Source organism: Megascapheus bottae, chromosome 9 (genome assembly GCF_031878675.1).
Source record: "Megascapheus bottae isolate mThoBot1 chromosome 9, mThoBot2.hap1, whole genome shotgun sequence".
In the NCBI taxonomy this organism is placed as follows: Eukaryota; Metazoa; Chordata; class Mammalia; order Rodentia; family Geomyidae; genus Megascapheus; species Megascapheus bottae.
This window is the reverse complement of record NC_143517.1, coordinates 49,101,178-49,124,586: the sequence shown is the minus strand read 5'-3', so window position 1 is coordinate 49,124,586 and position 23,409 is coordinate 49,101,178.

Genomic DNA, 23,409 nt, shown 5'->3' with positions numbered 1-23,409 from the left:
GATGCAAACTGAAAAAGTATCTCTACATACTTTAGATTTGCACGAAGAGACATTTCTGAGAAAATGAAAAACAAGTCATCAGTAATACACTTGTCAGTTTCATTTTTTAATTTTAGGAGATTATTACAATAAATCTTATAATGACAAAGTTCCAAGTTAACTAGGAAGTGTTTGAATGCTGATGTTCTCTTCAAAATTCATACCTCCAGGCAGTAGTATGAAGAGGAGGTACCTTCAAGAAATGATTAAATATGAATGGAGTTCCTGCATGGATGAAAGACAGGAAGCTGCCTTGCATTTCAGCTTCACTTTTTGCCAAATGTGGTTGAAGGAAAACAGTTCCATTTTCACAGCGGAGATGATCACTCTTGCTAGACACCAAGTAGTCTGGTGACTTGATCTTGAATTTCCTAACCTTCAAAACTTTGAGAAATAACCTTCCATAAGTTGGGAATTACCCAATCTACCACATTTTCTTCTAACTATCTGAATGGACTAACATATTGACTAAATAAAATGCTCTGACAGCTTTGTCATTATGGCTCTTCATTTTTATGGCTTCTGTTGCTACTGAATTCTTCCTGAATTAGGCAAGGATTCCAACTCAATGGTCTAGTCCTGCTCAGTAAAATTACATGCTAAAATTAAAGATTGTTTTTCAGAGTTCTCTCCAAAACTTAATTTTGAAATTTTAATTAGAATACAATTTTTTCAAGTGCTAAATAAGTCTTATGACAACCTCCATTACCATACTGGGAGCTCTTGGTGCTCTTATTTTAAAATTATCTACTGAGTCACTCAGTTAAATCTAAATACAGAACTCAGTGATTGAGAGTAGAATCCTGAATGCAGGGAGAGTGGTAAGTGTATACACATAACATTCCTAGAAAGTCACCCTACCATGCTGGAATGCTCCAATGTTTTAAGTCAGATCATTATCCTCTCCTTCCCATCCTCCTTGATATGTACTGTTTACCATCGGTCCTGCACCTTTCCCTATGCTTATTTTTCACTTTCCTGATTTTTTTCTTTTTTTAAATTCAATTTTACTGTCAGGGTAAGCACAGAGGGGTTACAGTGACATAATTATGTACGTAGTAGGCAGTGAGTAAATTTCTTGTCTAACATTGTTACCCCCTCTGGTTTTCTTCCATTTTCCTGCTGCTCACAAACCATCACCCCATGCCAAGTTGCAAAGTTCATTTCCAACATATTGTCTTGTGTTATATTGGTTCATCCCTTGTCTTTCACCTTGCCATTTTGTTGTTCCTCTTTCCTTGCCAAATAAACATATATACAATAATCCTTGTACCAAAATCACATACAGTGACAAAGGATTAACCATAGGGGGGTAAAAAAAGAAAAAAATAAATAACTTGACATAGTACATTAAAAACAACAACCCCTCTAAAAACCCTCTTGATTTCTTTAACCAACTTTCAACTTCCTCTTGATTCTCTACCCAAAGAATACAAGTTAGCAGTGTATTTCTTTTTGAATTATATTTCCTCTGAACCCTTTGTGCAGTTATACTGTGGAAAATGCTTAATATATGATTATAGATCATTTTAGTTACTGTGGTTGAATAAGCATTACTTTAATTACCCCAGTAGGAATATCTATTTCTTACAGTAAGGGTCACTAGCTTAATGCTTATATAAAGCTTCTAATAAACCTAACCTAATGTATATCCTAAAAATCTCAAAAGCAATAATGACTTGTTAAAGAACATTAATTGATCAATAATTAGCTAAACCATTTGAGGAAATACATTTGACTGTAATTTGCGTTTTTCACCCCACAAACTGTAATTTCCATATTAAAGGTTGAATATTGTATATGATAAGTTTTATTTCCAAAAGCATACAAAATTCTTAAGTAGTTACACTTATATAATCAATTTTATATTGTTCAGGGTATTTTAGCTGTCGCTTGATGCACATATTTAATGTTGCTCACAAAAAGGGCAAAGCATCAATTAGCAGAGGGCTGCACAGCTTGTAAAATATTTTTAAAAAGCTGCTGGGAGCTCCAATCTCCATAAAGAAAACCAATTCAGTGTTAATGAAGCCATTCCTAAGAAAGGCCTAGGGAATATAACAGAGAGAGAGAGAGACAGAGAGAGAGAGAGAAAAGCATAGGAGGGGGGAAAAGGCATATGACTTGCCAAATTAGAAATTTAATCACTCGGGTAGGTAACTAATCTCTCATTGGATCAGAAATACCATGGAGAGGAACAAAGCTCCTGTAGAAACAGTGCTTTGCAATCTCTTCTCCTTCCCCTTAGAAGAAAAGACAACCAAAGTGAAAGGCCTAATAAGAATTCAGCTAAGACACTTTATCTTTGGATATGCCACATTTAATAGAAAATGCTGTCAGTAAAATGCTCTAGGCTCTATCATTAAGGTATATATCTAAGTCAGCCTTTGATGCCCCAAGGAAATGCACAAGGCAAATTTCAAGACCTTTAAGCAAACATTCAGATAATTCAGAACAGCACTGTTGGATCTGAGTCTACAGAGAGTATGGGTTGTTACCTTAAAAGCCAGACATGGTTCTGACAGCTTTGTTTGAATCTTCTATATATGATTTTGAATGTAGCAGAGTCTTGAGTCTTTAGAACATGAAATAGAGAGATACACTTAAATGATAGCTTGACAGTAATTTGTGTGGCAGCCCTGAACTTAAGCCATGGAGAAATGCTTGTTCTCAGAATTCTACTGATTCAGACTTAAGAGATAATTTGTTTACTCTGTTTTCGAAGAAAAGTGGCTTATGACATGTTCTTGGGAGTACTGGGGTGAATCTATAAGAGAAACAACATAGGGACAGGCTCTCAACTTAACCTCTCATTTTTCGTCAAACATACCTTAAACCAAATAGTTTTGCCTAGCACACTTAAGTATGAAACAAAAAGAATTTGGAACTTTAAAAATGTTTGTAATTGGCCGGGAGTTTGGCCTAGTGGTTAAAGTGCTTGCCTAGCATGCATGAAGACCCGGGTTCGATTCCTCAGTACCACACACATAGAAAAAAGCCAGAAGTGGTGCTGAGGCTCAAGTGGTAGAGCTCTAGCCTTGAGAAAGTCCAAGGACAGTGCTCAGGCCCTGAGCTCAAGCCCAGGACTGACAAAAACAAACAAACAAACAAAATGTTTGTAATTTAGTTGGTATCTGCAATTAAGCTAAGACTTACCAAACACTCTGTTGAGCCATGGATTCATGATTTCCTAGGCATCATTTATTTAAATCTTACCTATTCATTTAATCATTTAATCGTAGTAAGAATCAAAATATTGACGTCTTCTATCAAAGAGTAAATAGCTTAGTGAAGGTCATGAGGAAAATAAATGGTGTAGACTGATTTTGGATGATTTCTTTTTAATTGTTTCTGTGCTTTATTTTTATTTATTTATTATTTGTATATTTATTATTATACACAGAGGGGTGACAGACACATAAGTCAGATGATGGGAACATTTCTTTTTGCACAGTGTCTCCACTTCTCTAGTTTTCTCCTAGTTTTTTTTTTTTGTTGTTGTTGTTCCCAAGCTACCTCCTCTGACAAGTTGTAAAACTGTATAGTTGATTTTCAAAATAGCGTTTAGGAAGTATCACTGCCAAATTAGTTCACTCTTTGTCCACCATTTCTTCAATACCTTTTATCCTCCCCAAATCAGATAAAATTACATACAGACAAAAATATAGAACTCAAAAACAGGGACATAAAGGGAAAAATTCCCCCCTCCAAAGTATCAAAAATGGAAAATACAAAACCCCTTATTTCCATTTCTTGGAGTTCATTTAGATAAATATAATTTTATATGGCCATATACACATAGGTATTGAGACTTTATGATCCTCTCCTAATAAGATCCTCTTTTGTCTCACTGCGTCACTGTAGAGAGGCTTGTTTAATTTGTCATGTCCAAATGCAATTTATTTGTCTTTTATCAACCATTGTGTTTAGTTGTAGACTCATGGGCACATTCTAATTACTACAAATTAGAGAAACCTATATTTCTTAGGTCCTGGCTTACTTACTTTGCTTGATATGGAATTCTATGTACCCTTTTAAGGATATAGTTATTTTTCTGGACATGTACAAATGTTATGCCAGCTACCTTCATCAGCCAGAATTGCTGTAACAAATTAATATGAATTGAGTGACTTCAACACTGTAAACAGAAGGGTGAGAACTCTAAGATCAATGCCTAGAATATCTAGGAATTAGTAGTGAGCACCAATCTATAAATGTAGATGTACATTTTCTCGGCAATGGATACAATACATATAGTCAAAGCTAGGCACTTGCAGCTTTGCCTGTATCCCTGGCCACACAGAAGGCTGAAATCTAAAGATTACAGTTTGAAGGCAGCCATAGGAGGAAGGTCCTTAGGACTTCTATCTCCAATTAACTATGAAAAGCAGAACTGAAAGCATGTTTCGTCTGTTAGTATGTGAACCTTATGTGAAAAAAAGAAGCAAAGAAGGAGAAGAAGAAGAAGAAGAAGAAGAAGAAGAAGAAGAAGAAGAAGAAGAAGAAGAAGAAGAAGAAGAAGAAGAAGAAGAAAAAGAAGAAGAAGAAGAAGAAGAAGAAGAAGAAGAAGAAGAAGAAGAAGAAGAAGAAGAAGAAGAAGAAGAAGAAGAAGGGAGAAAAAAAAACAGTTGCCATGCACAGGTGGCTTATCCTGTAATTCTAGCTACTCAGCAGGGTGAAATCTGAGGATCATAGTTCAAGGCCAGCCGGGGCACTAAAATTCTTGGACTCATATTCTATTAACTATCAGAAAACTGGAAGTGGTGCTGTGGTTCAAATGGTAGAGTGCTAACCTGTAGCTGAAGAGCTCGGGGACAATGCCTAGGCCCAGTGTTCAGGCACCAAAACTGACCAAGAACAAGGAGGAGGAGGGGGAGTAGGGGGAGGGATGGAGGAGAGGAGGCAGGGGAGGAGGAGGAGAGGAGGAGGAATAATGAAGCTACATAAATAAACCAGATTCAAAAATTTTATAATCAGAAGCTGTAATTTATATTAGAAACAAAGATAAATGTCCAAATGATAATGGGATACAAATATATTACTAAATTATTTAAATAACATTCAAAGTGCAGATTGCTTAAGTGAAGTGTCTTCGGCAAAGTTGAATAGATAAAAAAAATGTGACTGATACATTTTCCACTTTTGTCAATTATTTTGTGAAATTGTTGATATTGCAGGTGTATTTTTAAATGTTTACATGCTGCTGGTAACAGTGATTGCAATACTTTATTTTCTGCCAAGTAATTTTAAATTGTTATTCTTTTGTGACCATTTTGTTCATTATATGTTAGTGAAAAAGATATCACAGCATATTCCATTTGACTTATTTCTTAACTCATATATTTGCATAACATTAATTGTTGCATATAATAGCCTAAATAGAGTTCCTGTGATATTACTGATACTGTGATAGGTTTTGTAATTGCTAGTTGGTGATGGTTGCAAGAGACAGGTATATTTCATTTTTGTAAGGTTATTTGTCTGGGAAACCAAAAGACAGAAATAAAATTAAGTCATTGAATGAAAATAGTACTAGGGATTGTCATGCAAAACCAAAAAGCAGCCTAAGCTATCTTGATTCTAGCTCATCCTGAATTGACATTTCCTTTAAACCTTTGGATTAAAATTAGTCCACACCACTGGAAAGCATAATGTAAGTGGTGAAAATCTAAATTATCAGATAAGCTAGAGCCTTTCTAGAGAACCAAGTGTTCAAATCAAATTGATAAATTAGAACAACTTTCCAAAGTGAAGTGTGCCACCATGGATAGAAGAACAGATGGAAGGAATTCTAGTTTAACGATATATTGGTGTAAGGCCCCTGGCCTCAGAAGCTGAATTCCGTATATGCAATCTAATGAGTTTCCATATTTTTAGACAGTCATTTACTCTGACTTAATGGTATATGTCCCCCCAAAACATAAAAAATTAACTATCATACATGGCAAGTAAATATTCACACTTTGGTACATGAGTCATAGCAAAGAACTCAACAAGCTATTCCTCGTGAGGAGTTATAATTAATGAAGAATATATGCAGAAATTCAACAGCTGTAGAAAAAGAGAAAAAATAGGTGAAAATTAGGGAAAAGATATAAAATTCATGAATTTATAAGGCTATAGGAATGTTTTTTACTTTTCTCAAAAGCCAAGTTGTATAAATAGGTCAACAAATAGGAGTTCGTTTCCCATAAAATATAGACATGAAGTCAATATTTGTCATGGGAAATATATTTTCTCTTTAATTATATTGTATATAAATAAATGGCATAATTTAAATGCTGGAATTATTTTAGGTTGAAAGAAGGCTTCTGTTATTAGGGATTCAGAAGTTATTCTAAGAGCATGGTTATTTTGTTCATTCATCTAAAAGGAGGTCTGATATTAATAACTAAAGCCCTCTTCTCAAAGACACCAGAAACTCCAGCACATGGTTTAAAAAGATTCTCCTATATCAGGTTATACAGAATATGAGCTTCATGTCAAACAACAATGACTAATAAACATAAACAAGATTTAGATAAAACAAAAATAAAAATTATTTCTGGAACATAGGAAATGGGTATAATTATTTCCTACTGAAATGCAAAATACGTGAAAAGAAGCATAAAGTAAGATATGTTGACAAAAGCCTATAATCTTTGCAACTCCAACGACAGTGGCAAGAGGACTGAAAGTTTGAGACCAGCCTTGCTAATGTAGTGCAATCCTGATTCCAGAGGAAATTAAAAAAGAAGAAGAAGAAGAAGGAGAAGGAGAAGGAGAAGGAGAAGCAAAGAAGGAGAAGAAGAAGAAGAAGAAGAAAAAGAAGAAGAAGAAGAAGAAGAAGAAGAAGAAGAAGAAGAAGAAGAAGAAGAAGAAGAAGAAGAAGAAGAAGAAGAAGAAGAAGGAGTACTCATTCATCTAAATAACAGAGGATGAAATGATTCCTAAAAAACTTCCAATAATGTTTACTTGTTTTTTTTAAAAAAAGGATAGGGAAGGGAGGAAAACATGATGAGGGGAGGGATGGGGGAGGGAAATAGGGACAAAAACATGAGAAGTGATAGCAATGTTTGTGAAGTAATGCACCTTCTATGTGGAGAATATAATGTAACCCTTCTATTAATTATAATAAAAATAATAATAAATAACTGGCAATAATCAGACATGCAGATTTTACATACAGAATCCAACACAAAAATGATGGAAAGTTCTTATGAACAGTAATATTGAAAAGGAATTCTAAACACACAAAATATTACACATATTCCTTAAAAGCACAGAGATTTGTAGTGTGTGTGTATATGTGTGTATGTGTGTGTGTGTGTGTGTGTGTGTAAACATGAACTTAAAAACTCACAAATTTAACATCCTATTGTTCTTTTCCTAGGCCTCTGAGCCTATGCTGCAGTGGCTACTGAAGAAAAAGCGAAGGAGAATAACAAAAATCAGATCATTGTGGCTTTAATCTAGGAAGTAGAATCTGCTAAGAAATCCTCCTTTGTTTCAGCACCATCTTCCTGGAAACCAGATCCCTCTTCTTTGACTGATGCCAGGTAGTGAACTTCAGGAGGAAAAAATAGCTGATATAAGAGAATATTAGAAAAAAATCAAGGACTAAATAAATGTATAAATGTAAATTTATAAATAACAATAAAGACCATTGAAAACATCAGCAAAAATGACAACTGAGAATAAAATTATGCTAGCACATTTTAGCTACTTAACACTGAAATTTAGTTATCTATTATAATAAAATTTATTACTGCTTATGGAAACAGGCAAATAAATTTAACTAAAATTTTGTAATATGAAAACCAAAGTAATCATCATTTAAATTGCTCTTGGTAAAATTTAGATGACAGATGATAGAAGATAAAATAAGTAGGTAGAGGGGGAAAAAAGGTAAGGTATAATGATTGTTATAATTATACTCAAAATTCAGGGCTTAATTGTTATAATTCATGAAATGTGAACTAGATAGATGTTAAGCTAGTTTAAACTTCAGAAAGAGCCAATAGAGAACAAACTCAAAAAAGAAAAAAAGGGAAAGGGAAAGGAAAGGTAGTATAGATTGCCAAATGTATTATTTATCACAGGTAGAAAATATAAACTGTGGTGGTTTTGTATTGTTCCATTCAGCTAAGTTGAATTGAATTATTTAGCATTTCCATTCCCATATGTCCTTGTTCCATGTAGACCACAAGGAGATTATAGCAGAATCAGAGAAAGACCGTTTGAGACTAGCCACTTCTCACTTCATGCACATTTTGGTCGATGTGTTCTCAAACAGCTCTGGCCTGTGCTTGCTGTACCTGCTTTTGGCTCATGATTTAATCTCTGTGACTCTTGGAAAGTTTGGTTGTCAGATTCCTACAGGAGAAGTTCAGATTGATAAGATTTTATCATATTCATCTTGCTCTTGATCCCTCTGACTTCTGTGTAGATATAATTAAATAGTCTTTAACTGGTACTGCAATTTTATAAGGACAACAATCATAGAAGTTCATGCATATGTGTTCATACATATTTCCAGTGAATTCTATTTTTCTATATAAAGCCTGATTGACACATAAATTAAGTACTGAAAATATATGTATATATATAATATCAGTTATTATTATATTTGTGATTTACTTTTAAAAAGTGATGGGGTAGTATAATATAGTTTACTTCCTAGGTCTACTTTATATCCTCAAATAACAATCCATATTAATAATTCACCTATGTTTTAAGAAAGGCAATGTAGCATTTCATTAGAAAAGTTGCACATCAAAAATGCTTGCTAGAGCTGATTCAGTGTCTTCTTCAAGAAATTTACAGTTGCATTCATAATAACAATTATTTCTAATAATGTTGAATGCTTTCTAGTTCACAAAACAATTACTAGAAATGCTCTCATTGATAAAAACCAGTATTTTGAGGTGATAGTCATGGTTAAAATCCTTTAAAAAACATTGTCTTCCTAAATGAAATATAAAAGAAGTACTCTACCTTCTCCTTTGAAAACATGCCTACAGCTTGATAATGTTTAGATTATTTTTAAGCATTTTCTGCTGTTAATAAGACTAATTGTATTTGTGGTTTATAACCCTGGATGATTTTCTTCTCGAGGGATATTTGACATTATGCTTCTTAAATGTAGGTGTTATAGTAGACAGAAAATTCTTTCATTAAAATACTGAGTGGAGAACAGGGCAAGTAGAACCAGGACATACTTCCAGTCATCAACTTTATATTATATATATTTGGATTTCTTTCTAATACTTTTCTTTCTAAGAACTTTCTAACACTTTTCTAATAGAAATCTACATGAGCAATATTATTAGAGTATACATGTAAATTGGCGTTCAACTCTGATAAATGTCAAGCAAATGTAAAGAACTATATCATGATATTGCATAATCATAGGTAGTTTCTACTTCAACCTAATACCTTTTATTAATGAAATTGTGGGGCATTGGAATTTATATGCTGCTTTGACACATATTCACACACTTAAAATAATTTAAAAGAACTTCAGAGAGTAGTTTATAATTCAGTGCCAGAAACAACACATGCCTCAACTTTCAAAAAAATGGAAAAATATGAGATATTCTTTAAAAATATGCCATTGTATAAAAAGAACAAACTGTTGTGCATATAAACAGATGTATTATGTGGATGGAAATTTTAAACAAGAAACTAACAAAGGCAGAGATGACATTGTATTGCTGGATGGATCTTTTTATATGCATGCATCAATGCATATATGTTTGTTTGTAGTTATTTATGTTTGTACCTGTAAAACAGTTAAAATCAATCTACAGAATAGAACCAGACTGAGTGTCTCTTGGAAGGAATGCAACAATAGATGCAGGATATTGCTACCACTCAATATCTTCATTTAGGGTGTAGTACTAAAAGTATATTCTTATCGAAGAAGGTATTTGGTTTTCAGAAAATCTGTGCACTTTGAATTATTGACTAATAAATATTTTTATATCTCCTTCACTTTAGGCTCTTTCTTATGGGAAATAAATATTAACAATTAACCTTCAAAGGGTTATAACATTAGTGAAACAGATGTTTCACTGGTCATATTGGACAATTTATGTGTAGAAATGTCTTGGTCAAGGGACACTGATCCAGAGCTTGCTTGGCATTTATCCCATTCTCTCTGAAATCTAGAGTATCATGAGTTTATAGGGAATGGAGCACCATGCCATCAAATAACTACAAATAAAAAACATTCTGTATCTCAGTCAGGGCTAAAACTTCCAGAATATCTCAGGACACAAAATTGATCACTAAAGAAAAAGTTGTGCAATTTGGGTAATCAAGATTGGGTTAGAAAAACAGAATCATTAAGAGAATATAGGAAATTAGGAAGATAAGAGGGGAAAACAAGATCATTCAAAGGGATGGGGGGAGGGAAATGGGGACAAAAACATGAAAAGTTGTGTTAATGTGCAAGAAGTAAAGCACCTACTACCTGACCAATGCAACTGTAACCCCTCTGATTAAAAAAAAAAGACAAGAAATAAAAATACAAACAACCAAGTAGAAACATACATAAACAGAAATGTAAACATAATAATAAAGGGTGATTAGTTATTAGTTGGAGCAATTCAAATAAAATTACAATACTGTTTGATACGTCTCAGATAAGACTACCACAATTCCTGATACATATATAAAGATATTATAACTCTTATAACTCTTATGTGTTGCTGATTGAAAGGGAAAATAAAACAACACTTGGATATACAGGTTTTTATTTTAAGAGAGAGAGAAAGAGAGGCAGAGAGAGAGAGAGGGAGAGAGAGACAGAGACAGAGACAGAGACAGGGAGACAGAGAGAGAAACAGACAGAGAGAGAGAGAGAGAGAGAGAGAGAGAGAGAGAGAGAGAGAGAGAGAGAGAGAGAGAGAGAGAGAGAGAGAGAGAGAGAGAGAGAGAAAGAGAGAGAGAGAGAAAGAGAGAGAGAGAGAAAGAGAGAGAGAGAAAAAGAGAGAGAGAGAGAGAGAGAGAGAGAGAGAGAGAGAGAGAGAGAGAGAGAGAGAGAGAGAGAGAGAATAAATATAGGAAGACAAGATACAGTGGAACTCAGACAAAAGTGCAGTTCCAAGGAAGTTCAGAAGTCTGAGGAACAGAAGTCACTCTTATAGGAACTGGTCAATGCTGGAATGCCCCACTGTTAGTCAAAGGTGGATACAGGACAACAGTACCTAGAGCATCTGTCAATCATGCTCCAAAAAGCAAGACATCTAAACAACATATTTTCTCTCTTGCTCCAAAAATAGAATTTCATGACTCTTCTATTACTGTCATTTCACTGGTAGTAGGTTGTAGGAAAAGATCAAATTTTTCAGGTTCCCTTAGGAAGATTTTGTTTTCTCATTCAACTAGCTTCTATCCATTAGTCTCATAGGTATGACCATTTATTTTATCATATTGCTTATCATGGCATGTTGATCTTACTCGATTCCTTTTCAATTAGATGAGGGACTCCATTTAAAAATCATTAAAGCTAAGGGCCGGGAGTTTGGCCTACTGGTTAAAGTGCTTGCCTAGCATGCGAGAAGACCCGGGTTCGATTCCTTGGTACCACATACATACAAAAACGCTGGAAGTGGTGCTGAAGCTCAAGTGGTAGAGCTCTAGCCTTGAGAAAGTCCAAGGACAGTGCTCAGGCCCTGAGCTCAAGTCCAGGACTGGCAAAAAAAAATCATTAATGCTAGCATAATCATACTAGTCTTGATGCAAAACACAGTAGCCTGATATGAAGTTAGTAAACAGGGTTAATTAAACTAATATATTGATGGATTAATTACTGTATATGTGTCTGGTTAGATCAGTATGTCTCTAGGAGATTAAGTTAGTTGTTCTGTGAAATTATTCTGATTTGATATACAAATGAGGTACTAAGATGAATAATACTTTTATTAGGAACATGATATATATACATAAATATTTTGTTTCTTCTATGTTAGTTAAGCTTGTATAGAGTATGAAAATTTCTATATAGGATGAATGTGCAGCTCAGTGTGAAGAGGACGGCACACAATGGTACTTATCTTGCCTTATCAAATTGTATAGAAAGTATCATGCCAAACTGTCATTATTTATCTTTTAGTATCCATAGACATGATGCTGAAAATAAACTCTACAATTTAGGGGAAAGGGTAATGGGGAGGAGAAAATTGGGCAAAGAAGTAGGGGTGACATTATTTTAAAAAGGAATGTGCTCATTACCTAACTTATGCAGCTCCTCTGTAATTCATCTTTACAACAAATTTCAAAAAAAATAATGAACAGAATGCATTACTATGCAAGATATCACATGAATAAATAATTGATATTAAATGCAGATTTTACATTGTGAATATGTAGTCCCTATATTGTCCATGTTTAAGATGTTGTCTTTAAAAATAAGAAAAAAATGTATCAGCATATGGACTTTAAAGTTGAAAAAATGATATGTATCACTGATGACTGAACAGGCAGTAACTGGAAGATGCAACCACAGGCATCACACTGCTTCTCTGGGACATGACCTAGGCGCACAGTTACCAGTGTAACTTAGACCCATAAATTCATTTGGAATTCTATTTTTTCACACAATTCAAATAGATCACTTAAGAATAAATAATATATTTTTATTAGATCTCATGATAAGCAGTTCTATTGACAGCTTAATTTTTTAACTTCCCTTTTTTAAAACCATTCTTGGAAGTGACTAAAGTGATTGACCCTGTGAATCATTACATTTCAACTATAATGTAAAACAAAGGTATACATTCCAGTAAGATGTTATTTAGTATGTCAAAGGGATTATATGTTAAATTTTAAGATATACATGATTTAATTGTATATTTAAAATTCCTTGGCAGAATGAAGATGGAACTAAAACCCAGCCTCAGACTAAAAACTGATATCTTAGCAGCCACTGGCAGTGGTTTTGAAATGATCAATATTGTCCTATGAATGCAATAGCCTAGTTGAGAATTTAATCAAATTACTGAGACTTTGTTATCTATCCAGTTATGCATCACAATCACATGACGTGAATGAATTGACTTGAAATCTTATGTATCCCTACAAAGGAACACAATTTTCAAACTTCTTAGGAGGCTAATCCTCTCTAATGAAAGGAACATCTCTCCGAGTTGTCCATTTCTAAAGATCTGAATTGATTCTATAAGTCTTATGACTCATGGGAAGAAAAGCCATCTATATCTACATTGTCTGCAGAAAACTAATGATATTTTTCTAACAAAAAATGTATTTCTCAACCGGGCGGGTGGCTCAGTCCTGTAATCCTAGTTACTCAGAAGGCTGAGATCTGAGGATCTAGGTTCAAAGCCAGCCCAAGCACAAAATGACCTGAGACTCTTGTCTCCAATTAACTTCTAGAAAATGGTAAATGGGGCTTGGCTCAAAGGTAGAGGGCGGTAGCCTTCAGCTGAAGAGCTCAGGGACAGCACATAAGCTGAGTTCAAGCCTACGATATATATATCATAAATGAGTCCAAATACATTCCATCACAATACTTATTTTGAAGTATAAGGTCCACGAAGCTAGATAAATTTTATGGTCATGTATTAAAAAATTTATTATGTACCCATAGTTATTCAGGTCTACTCTGAAATGCTATTTCCACCACATCCCTCCAATCAATTTTTAGCTGCCTTTTCTTGAGTGACAATCCAAAACTAACTGGACGAAATGTGTCCTTGATGTCATGTTCAATATCTGAACTTCCCTTGAAATTATTTATACTACCTTTTTAACATTTTAATCCACTTAAAATCGTTGCTATTTATTCTGCTTGAAAAATCTGCCTATTTTCTAGGAAAAGATCCAAAATTCCTGAGAGCTATGAACAGAATTTTGAGTTCTAGTTATATATATATTTTGATGTAAAATGTGCCGTTGAAAATTTCAGTGGTAATGTTATTCAAGTTTATAAAATATCACTTGAAAATTTAAAGAAAATGACCGTGGCTGCAAATAGGCATTTTTTTCTGGTGTACAAGTGAATGTCATCTAGATATTAATAAATTGCTTATTAAATTAAGGCAAAGAAATATAAATAAAAATATTTTAAAGAACAGGATTGCCCAAATAGAATGGTGCTAACTAAATAATCAGAAATGTCAAAAGCTTTATTCATCATTTTTATCATTTTTATATATGATCAACTCATATGTATTGAAATATGATTACCTAATAATCAATTATAAAACATCTGAAGATCAGAGACACAATATTTAGCTGTCAGATAAATTTACATTTGAAACCATAACTATATATGCAAATATAATTCTACAAAAATAACACAAAACAATGGTGGTCACCTATTTATTTAAAATTAAAAATAGTCACTTAAATATGTCAACATAAGCAGATTTTTAATTGAATCTTGACTTTGGTTTAAACTTAATTTTCTAAGTAGTCCAAAATCAGACAAAATCTATGGAAATTATGAAGCAGAAAACTAGAGAGAAACTAGAAAACTGTAAAGTCTCCTCCTCAATTAGATAATTGGACATTTATTTGACTGCAATTTTGTTGACCCAGTATTAAAGTGAAGTAAAGCCAACTTTAGACCAGATTATATTCTGCATTCTTTTCAATGCTTGAGAATGGCTTACATGAGAGATCAGCAGGGAACAATGTTTGACTGAAGTTGGATTGATGACATTGGATCATGACTCAATTATCTCTGCAATCATAGAGGAAAATTTTCTGCATTGAGTGGAAAAGTAAATGTTCTTAATGAAATTGTTATATAGTTACTCATCAAGGCCTTTACTTACTGGTGATTGAATTGGGGCATTATATTTTCATACAGGCCAAACTCAAACTAAATCTGACTATCCTTTTCATGACTCTCGAAAGAACATACCTGAATATATGCAGTATTTTAATCCCAATCTGAATTTCTGAAGACTGCTTCCAGATGTGCCTACCATTCAGATGAGACTATCTTCACTGAGCAAAACTTGAAAAGACTGAAGCAAGTCCTCAGAACCTCATCAAATGAGATATGTTAACCTCTTTATGCCCATTTTCTTCAATGGGCATTACACCAATTCTAAGAAAAGTATCATGTTGATAATATATCTATAATATGAATAAGGTTAGCATTCCTGGAATCTTATTAACATTTTAGTCTAAAGTAATTGTTAGTAGGGCAAAGTCAGACAATTTAATTAGTTTTAATTAATTAATTAATTAAAAAGTGATCAAATGAAATAGAGAGTCTTTTGACACAGTAAGACTGGACTGGATATTTAAGGAAAGGAATTACACTTTCAGTAAGTCAAAATAATGACTGTACAGCCAATTTTCAAAAAAAAAACACTGAATGCAGAGATTAACCAAAATAAAATTTTTAAGTGCCAGTATGGTGAATCATATTTTATTTGAAATAAAATTTTCTCTATGAATTTTATATCCTTTTAAAGTAGAAATCAAGGCAAAATTTCTTCTTACATAGAAAGGAATTCCTGGGGCCGGGAGTTTGGCCTAGTGGTTAAAGTGCTTGCCTAGCATGCATGAAGACCCGGGTTTGATTCCTCGGTACCACATACATAGAAAAAAGCGGGAAGTGGTGCTGAGGCTCAAGTGGTAGAGCTCTAGCCTTGAGAAAGTCCAAGGACAGTGCTCAGGCCCTGAGCTCAAGCCCAGGACTGGCAAAAAAAAAAAAAAGGAATTCCTAAAGTTTGCCAGGTAATATAGATTATGGTGACTTCTCTGTGTTTTTTGATAGAACTAGAGAAGTACTAGCCTGGAAACTGCAAATTTCTGGTATAGAAAAACACTTAAATGGTTTACCTGCAGGTGAATACAAAACTGCCCCCCAAAATACAAAAAAGCCCAGCAGGCAATATTGTAAGTGAAATGCTGAGTATTTTCTTACAAAGAGAGAGCAAAAACATATATCTCACCAGTCAATGTTCCCTTTGAAGCTTTGAGATCCAAAAGCAAAAATTATAAATAGTAATCAATTTTAATCAATTTTCATGACTACAAGTTATGATAAAATGTGTTAAAAGGCTGAGTAAGAATCAGTTTTACTTGTGCTTAAATTTACTATCTTCTATTAGTTAAGACCATCATATTTTCCAGGCTTTCATTATCTTAATGGTGATATCAATGTGAAATTGCAGGGAAAGACAGAGAAATGGTTCAAAAAATACATTTCACAACTCTTGATGTTTGAAAAATCTCTAGATATATAGTTATTAAATCCAGAATACTCTGGATGATTAACAAAGCAAGAACATGAGAAGTCTATAAAAATGAGTTGTCTTTTAAGTCATTAACAAACTATAACAAATTAGCTTTGTTTAATGATGCTTCTTTTCACTAACTTTAAAATGCACCGAGGATTAAAATTTGAAACTGCAGGGACATTAACATTTGCATAATTAAATCCACTTGAAGGTGAACCTTAAATACACAAGTAATATTTCCTAAAGAAAAAATTATATATTTAGATAGCTTATAATACATAAACCTATTAGAATATGGAATGAGTGAACATGATTGTAGCAATCTCGGTGATGGGGGATAATTATACTGTCCTTATACTGTTTCAACATCTCTATTATCAGACTTTTCTTCATTAGTGAATATGGATTTTATGAAAGTTGGATTAAAAGATCCTATATGAGATGCAATGTAATGTATTGGCCTTCCATATTGGAGTATGGGAAAGTTAAAGTCATAAGTTTCCAAAGAATATGATAATAGGTAAAATGTAAGTTTCCTGTTCATTCACAAGATTCTAGTCAAATGGCTTATATAATATAGGATACATGTGAGATTCTAAAATTTTATGAATTTAAATTGCATGTGAGGTGATTTTTTTTTTATTTTGTTGTTGTTAATTAGAAAAATCTATTCTACACTACAAGTTGAAATATAGGAACAGAAGGAAAGAAAGCTTTTCCTGGCAAGATGCCTTAAAGTTATAATCATCTTAATTCAACTTCCCAAATGATAGGAATACAGAATTGTGTCCTCATATATCATTTTATTATCCTTGATAACTTAGTGGAAATTGTTTAATTAAATCAATAATAACATACACCAACTCAGAGAAATTTAATAATGAGAGTTTTAGGATATAACAGAAGGCATCAGTCTTCAGAGGCTATCTATACTACACTAGAACAACCAGCACATAGATGTACACTCTTTTTATGTATATATTTTTGACATTCATATTTAACTATTTTTTATTGTTATAGCAACATTGGTGATTTGCTATGTAAGAATAGTTTGTATCCTTTTTACTTCAGCATGTAGAAGTCAGGAATTACGTGTCCCTGGTTAACACTTTTTTTTTCATGGAAATCATTTCATGATACAATTTATCCTATTCCTATTTCCTAAGAAAGAAGATGGCCTAAGTATTCATATTCAACTTCATCTTGGGACAACAAATCACAAGATAGCAGCATGTATCCTTTTGTAGAGCTTTGAGTGAACTTCCAAAACTTTACACTGGCTAATTTTATTTCAAATGTCATCAAAAGGTAGGTGATGGCATTTTAAATGTCTAAAGTGACGGTTCTATGGGCTTTAAATTATTAGCTATTGCTAACCCATGGAGATCAGCAAGCACAAAGAGTCCACTCAGTGGGTAGGCTAATATGGATATCCCCAGGGTCTGCATTACCGACAGTGCCTATCAAGTTCAGCTCGGTGGGGTTCTCAAAGTAATGTGCTGTTTGAATGGATTTGTCTCTATGTGTGTTTTGTAGGATCTCTCTTGAAGTAAATTCATTTTTAAACCCCGAGTTGAAATGACAATTACAGAGTTTTCAATTAATCAAAATGACAATGAAGCTCATGAGCAATCAATTCTATAAGTAGTAATGTTGTTTTAGTACTTGGTGTAAGAAACAATATGTTTAGACTTTTAGAAATAAATTACTTTAGTGACAATGGGAAAAAAAGGATATCCAAGGTGCAGATTTTCACACAATGATGATTCAGAAAATATCTATCTTACTGATGAATGCTGAATTAACAGTGTTTCCTCCTTTCTTACTAATGATTCATGTCTGCATGCTAATCATACAGCACTATTTTTAGTACTCAGTATGTAACTTTAATATATCAAAATTTATAGCAATATCATCCTAGCATCATTGGCAAATATCACCATAAAACACTATGAGCTCAATGTTTTATTTAGCATTGATTATCAATTAAATAAAAACCTGTCAACCACACAATTAGAATGTGGTGCTAAAAAGAAACCAAATTTAAAACCAAGTCAATACTAATGTCCAATAATTCTATTTTGTTTTTGTTTTTTTTGGCCAGTCCTAGGGCTCCAAATCAGGACCTGGGCACTGGCCTTGGATACTTTTTGCTTAAGGCTAGTGCTCTGGCACAGCACCACTTCTGGCCTTTTCTGAGTATGTGGTACCAAGTAATTGAACTCAGAGCTTCAGGCAAGCTAGGTGAGGACTCTACCACTAGGCTAGGCTTCCGGCCCCATTGTCAAATAATTCCTTACACTATTATTTAACAATCCATCATCAAAAGTTTAATTTAATCACTGATTTAAATAGTGACTATGTTGATTTTTTAGACAAGATAAATTTTCATTCTACATAATTACAAATGTTAGGGAATTTTAAATGATACTCTTTAAAAAGTTATCTTGTCATACTGTAGATCAGTTTTAAATATCCCTACAGCAACAAAAAACTTTTTATAATACTACAGGAATAATTTGAGACAACCTGTTAAAAAACTAAGCCTATCTTTAAAAAAAGAACTACATAGGCTTATTATGAACATTTTTAATGCTTTTAGTTTTAACAATTTTAGAATGTAGAAATAAAAAAAACAGCCTACTGAATTATTAAAAATAATACTTTAATTTTTCATCTCTTTTATAAATGGTAGGAAACTAAATATTCCAACAGCATGTTATTTCAAGGGGAGGAAGAAGCAGAGGTACACAGAGATTTTTAAATGATTTTATATTTGACAATGTTGCACAATAAACTGTAGGTTTAATGCATTTCCTAATCAATGGTACTTTTTGTAAAAAAAAAAAAAAAGTCACCCAAAGCTTTGGAGGAATGCAGAGTAATGGAAGGTTTATTGAGTTTGAAAGCAGAAAAGTTGGATTCCACTCCAAATTTTGGCATGAACAATATTTAAAACTATTTAGAACTTTATAATTCAAAATAAAATATTGCAATACTAAGACAAAAAGAGGTCTTTGAAAAGTATTTTAAAGTAACTTTGTTGGTGAATATTTATAACTGTCTATAGAGATTTCATATAAACTTCTTACTGTATCTGCTATTGCTATTTGACATCAGAATAGAGCCATCATAAGAACTAGTAAATCAACATTTTATGTTACTTTAATTGTAGGATTTATTAAAATGTAAATAAATACCTACTAAGTGACTATTTTCTTTACTCCAGGATTCGTTCCTGATTTGATCTTTCATTTAGTTGCCTGTAGTTTGTGAACAGTTATTAGTGTTTACCTCCCTTTCCTGATCTTCATACATTCAGAGAATGTTAATCATAAATCGGACAAGACTGACTCTTCCTCATGATAGTAATTAGGTGGTGTACTTTAGTGAAAATATTGACAAAACTGTAATGTATCAGATATATAGGCTGTCTCTGTTTGTTATTCATAGGAATAATGATCTGCCCAGTTTGTCCATTGTAATGTGAATGTCTTCCTGCTTATACTGAACAAGCATTAATATATGCATATTACTTACATACATAAATGCAGACACAGAGAGATGCACACAGACATAATACACACACACACACACACACACACACACACACACTCACACAAGCACACAGACCCATAGATATATACTAAATCCAGGTAGGCCTTATTTCTTTTAGCAACCTATGTCATGTATGTACACACGTGCATAAATGCACGTGCACATAATCATATTTATACAACATATTTCACATTTTACATGTTGTATGTATAAGTTGTATGTATATATGTTGTTTTATTTGTCTATAAGTGTATATGTGTGTCTGTGTTTGCTTAGCCATGGAGAAATAAAATCAGAAAATAAAGAGCTTACTAATTCATGAACAGAAAATTAATAGAAGTTAATTTGTAATAAAACATAGTTTAAGTGGAAATATAATGATCTCAGAGTATATTTTCCATGCTTCACTCATTTGGTACCATAATAATGTTCCTATGTCTTTATCTACTTCAGAGGAAGATGAGCAATTATAATTAACTAGGTATTAGGAAAAACAAAAAATTAGCTCAAATAAATCTAAATGTATTCATACAAATTCACTGGGGAGAAGAAAAGGACTATTCTAATTCAAAACAGAAAAACATGTAACTTTGAAACATTATTTGTTTTGTTGTTGTTATTTTTAGACAAAGTCTTGCAATTCCACATATACTAGCGTCAATTCCTCATTCTCCTGTTTTGCCTCCCAAGTGATCTGATTACAACATTTCTCACCAACATTCTGACTGGACACTAGTATCAGGACTGCATATTAAAGGGTAAAATCATGACCTAATTGCATTATATGAATGTATGATGGTGTCATGATAAAAGTCCTTAGTATTTATAGCTCAGTATCTGGCAATATAACTATATATATAATATATTGAGAAACTTATGTTTTAGAGAATAATCAGATTTTCAAAGAAGGAAAATATAGGAAGAACATGTAGAGAATTATAGGATAAAATATATAGAATTGCAGGTATAAATGATTCTGTGCTAAAACAACACAAAAATCTGTGTGTTAGATAAAAAGATGTGATGGTAAATATTGTGATAGGCATGTACTTTCAGAGAAATATGGCATTTGCAAAGAATCATGAAGGACAGAAGGGCCTGAGAAGCTCAACTTTAGAAAACCTAGTATCTCAGAACCCTTGTAGTATAAATTCGAGTGTGTCAGTAAATCTGGACTTCAAACTATTCATTTTGCTAACATAAAATGGCAACAAAGAACTCTTTAAAAGTTCATGTGTTAGAGGGCTTTGTTACTCCTACCTACTCCATTGACTGGGATCTGAAGATTCTAGTTCAAAGCCAGCCAGGACAGGAAAGTTGATGAGACTCTTATCTCTAATTAATCACAGAATAAGCTAGAAGTTGAGCTGAGGCTCAAGTGGTAGAGCACTAGCTTTGAGCAAAAGTTACTCAGAGATAGCCCATCAGGTATCAGAATTTGAGCCTCAGGGCTGCAAAGAAATTAATTGAATTAAAAATTAAAAAGAAATAATGTCAGCATGTTAGAAATCTTTTTCATTTACTCCTAGAGCTAATCTAAACTTGGTCAAGTAGGAACAATTAGTTCTGTTCTAAAGATTTTGTCTTGCTTCTGAGATAAGCAGTCAAACTGGGATAGAGTAGATATATGATAGTAATCCTCAGGGTATGGCCTGTCAACCACCTATTAGTCAAAGCAAGTCACACAACCAAGCAAATAGCATCTAGAAAAGCTCTGGTTATCACTGTCAGTAAATTGTAGAATGAACAATAACATAGAGAATTGTTTGATATTTTTAAAAATCCAATATCCACCATGAATTCTACTGATATTTCTATAGTTTTATTTTACAAATATGTTTATAGATCAGCAATGAACAATTTACATTTTTGCAAGTCATCGAAATTCTCTACTCTTAGCTTTTAATGCTTTTAGTTTTTGATACAGCAGTCTTTTGTAATAATTAAATTGCATATGATTTGCATTTTTTACAACAATGCAATTTAGTGATAAGATATACAATTTCAAAGTAGATGTTTGATTACCAATACTCTTCATATTCCATTTATAATAATGTTCTAACTTACCTATTTAATTACTGTAATTTCATTTACATTACTTTATACGTCACACAGATAATATAAATCTAATATATATAATCTATATATAAATCTAATTAATATGACAAAATATCTTATAATGACATGTAAGCCCATGTTTCTGATATGTTGCTATACATTGCTGAGCATACTTCAATAATAATACTTGTTATACTAAGCTTTTGTATTAGCATACACTAATTGTAAAAACATAGTTTCTTTGTGATATAAATATTGTGCACAGATTAAATGTGCTCCCTCTTTAACTGTCCCTAATATCTTATGTTCTTTTATAAAACAATTTCCTTTTTTAATTGTCAAGGTGGTGTATAGAGAGGTTAACACATTCATGAGGTAGTAAGTACATTACTTCTTGAATATTGTTACCCCTTCCCATGTTCTTCTCCCACTTTCCTTTCACTCGCCCCACCCCACCCCCAGTTTCAACAGGATCATTACACTATTGTCACACATGTGTATGAATTCTTCACCATATCACACTCACTCATTCTTTCTTTTGGCCTAATAGGATCCTGTCTTCCATAGGTCCTATTTTACTTTCCTGTTACTCACTTTATGTGATAATATGAAATAATTGTTGAAAATGCCATAAACTTAAGATTGAAGAATCACTGGTTGAGTAAGGTAAGAGGTACAATTGATTTTAAGATTTTCTTAGAATTTGAAAATTGAATGTCAGCCACATATAGTGTTAAATAGCATATTCCATCGTTCTATCTAAGGCCTTGATGAAAAACAGGAAGAAAGATATGAAAATGAGAATGAAGTAATTCATTAATTCATAGACACAAATTGTTGACTGAACACTTAGAAAATGTTCTACATTTCTAAGATTAATTTCTCTCTGTCCAGAATGTAATCTTTCTTATTGACATCAACATATATTAGAAAAAACTTTGCCAATCCTGGGCTTGAGCTCAGGGCTTGATCACTGAATTTATCTTAAGCTTGCTATAAATGTACATATATATATGGTTATTGTACATTTCTTTTTGAACAGTGTCACTACTTTCCACACTTCCTCCAAGGTTCCCTTTTGGACCCCCACAAGTTTTTTATTTAAATTTTTGGAGGGGAGGGTCATGGGGCTTGAACTCTGGGCCTGGGCACTGTCCTTGAGCTCTTCAGCTCAAGGCTACTGCCCTACCCCTTGAGCCACAGCCCCACTTCCATTTTTCTAGTGATTAATATTGCCCGGAGATGGCTTTGAACTTCGATCCTCAGATCTCAGCCTCCAAAGTAACTAGGATAACAGGAGTGAGTCACCGTGCCCAGCTACCCCACAAGTTTTATAGTTCATTGTTATATTGCTTAGTGAGCATTACTGCTACACTTGTTCACCCTTGGTCCCAAAGTCTCAAAGAAACGTCAACCCAATTCATAAATGAGCTTAAAGATGTAAAGAAAGACTACTCAGAAGAAGTAAGAATGGCCAAGAGACAAATGAAGAAATGCTCAATATCTATGGCCATGAAAGAAATGAAAATCAAAACAACATTGAGAT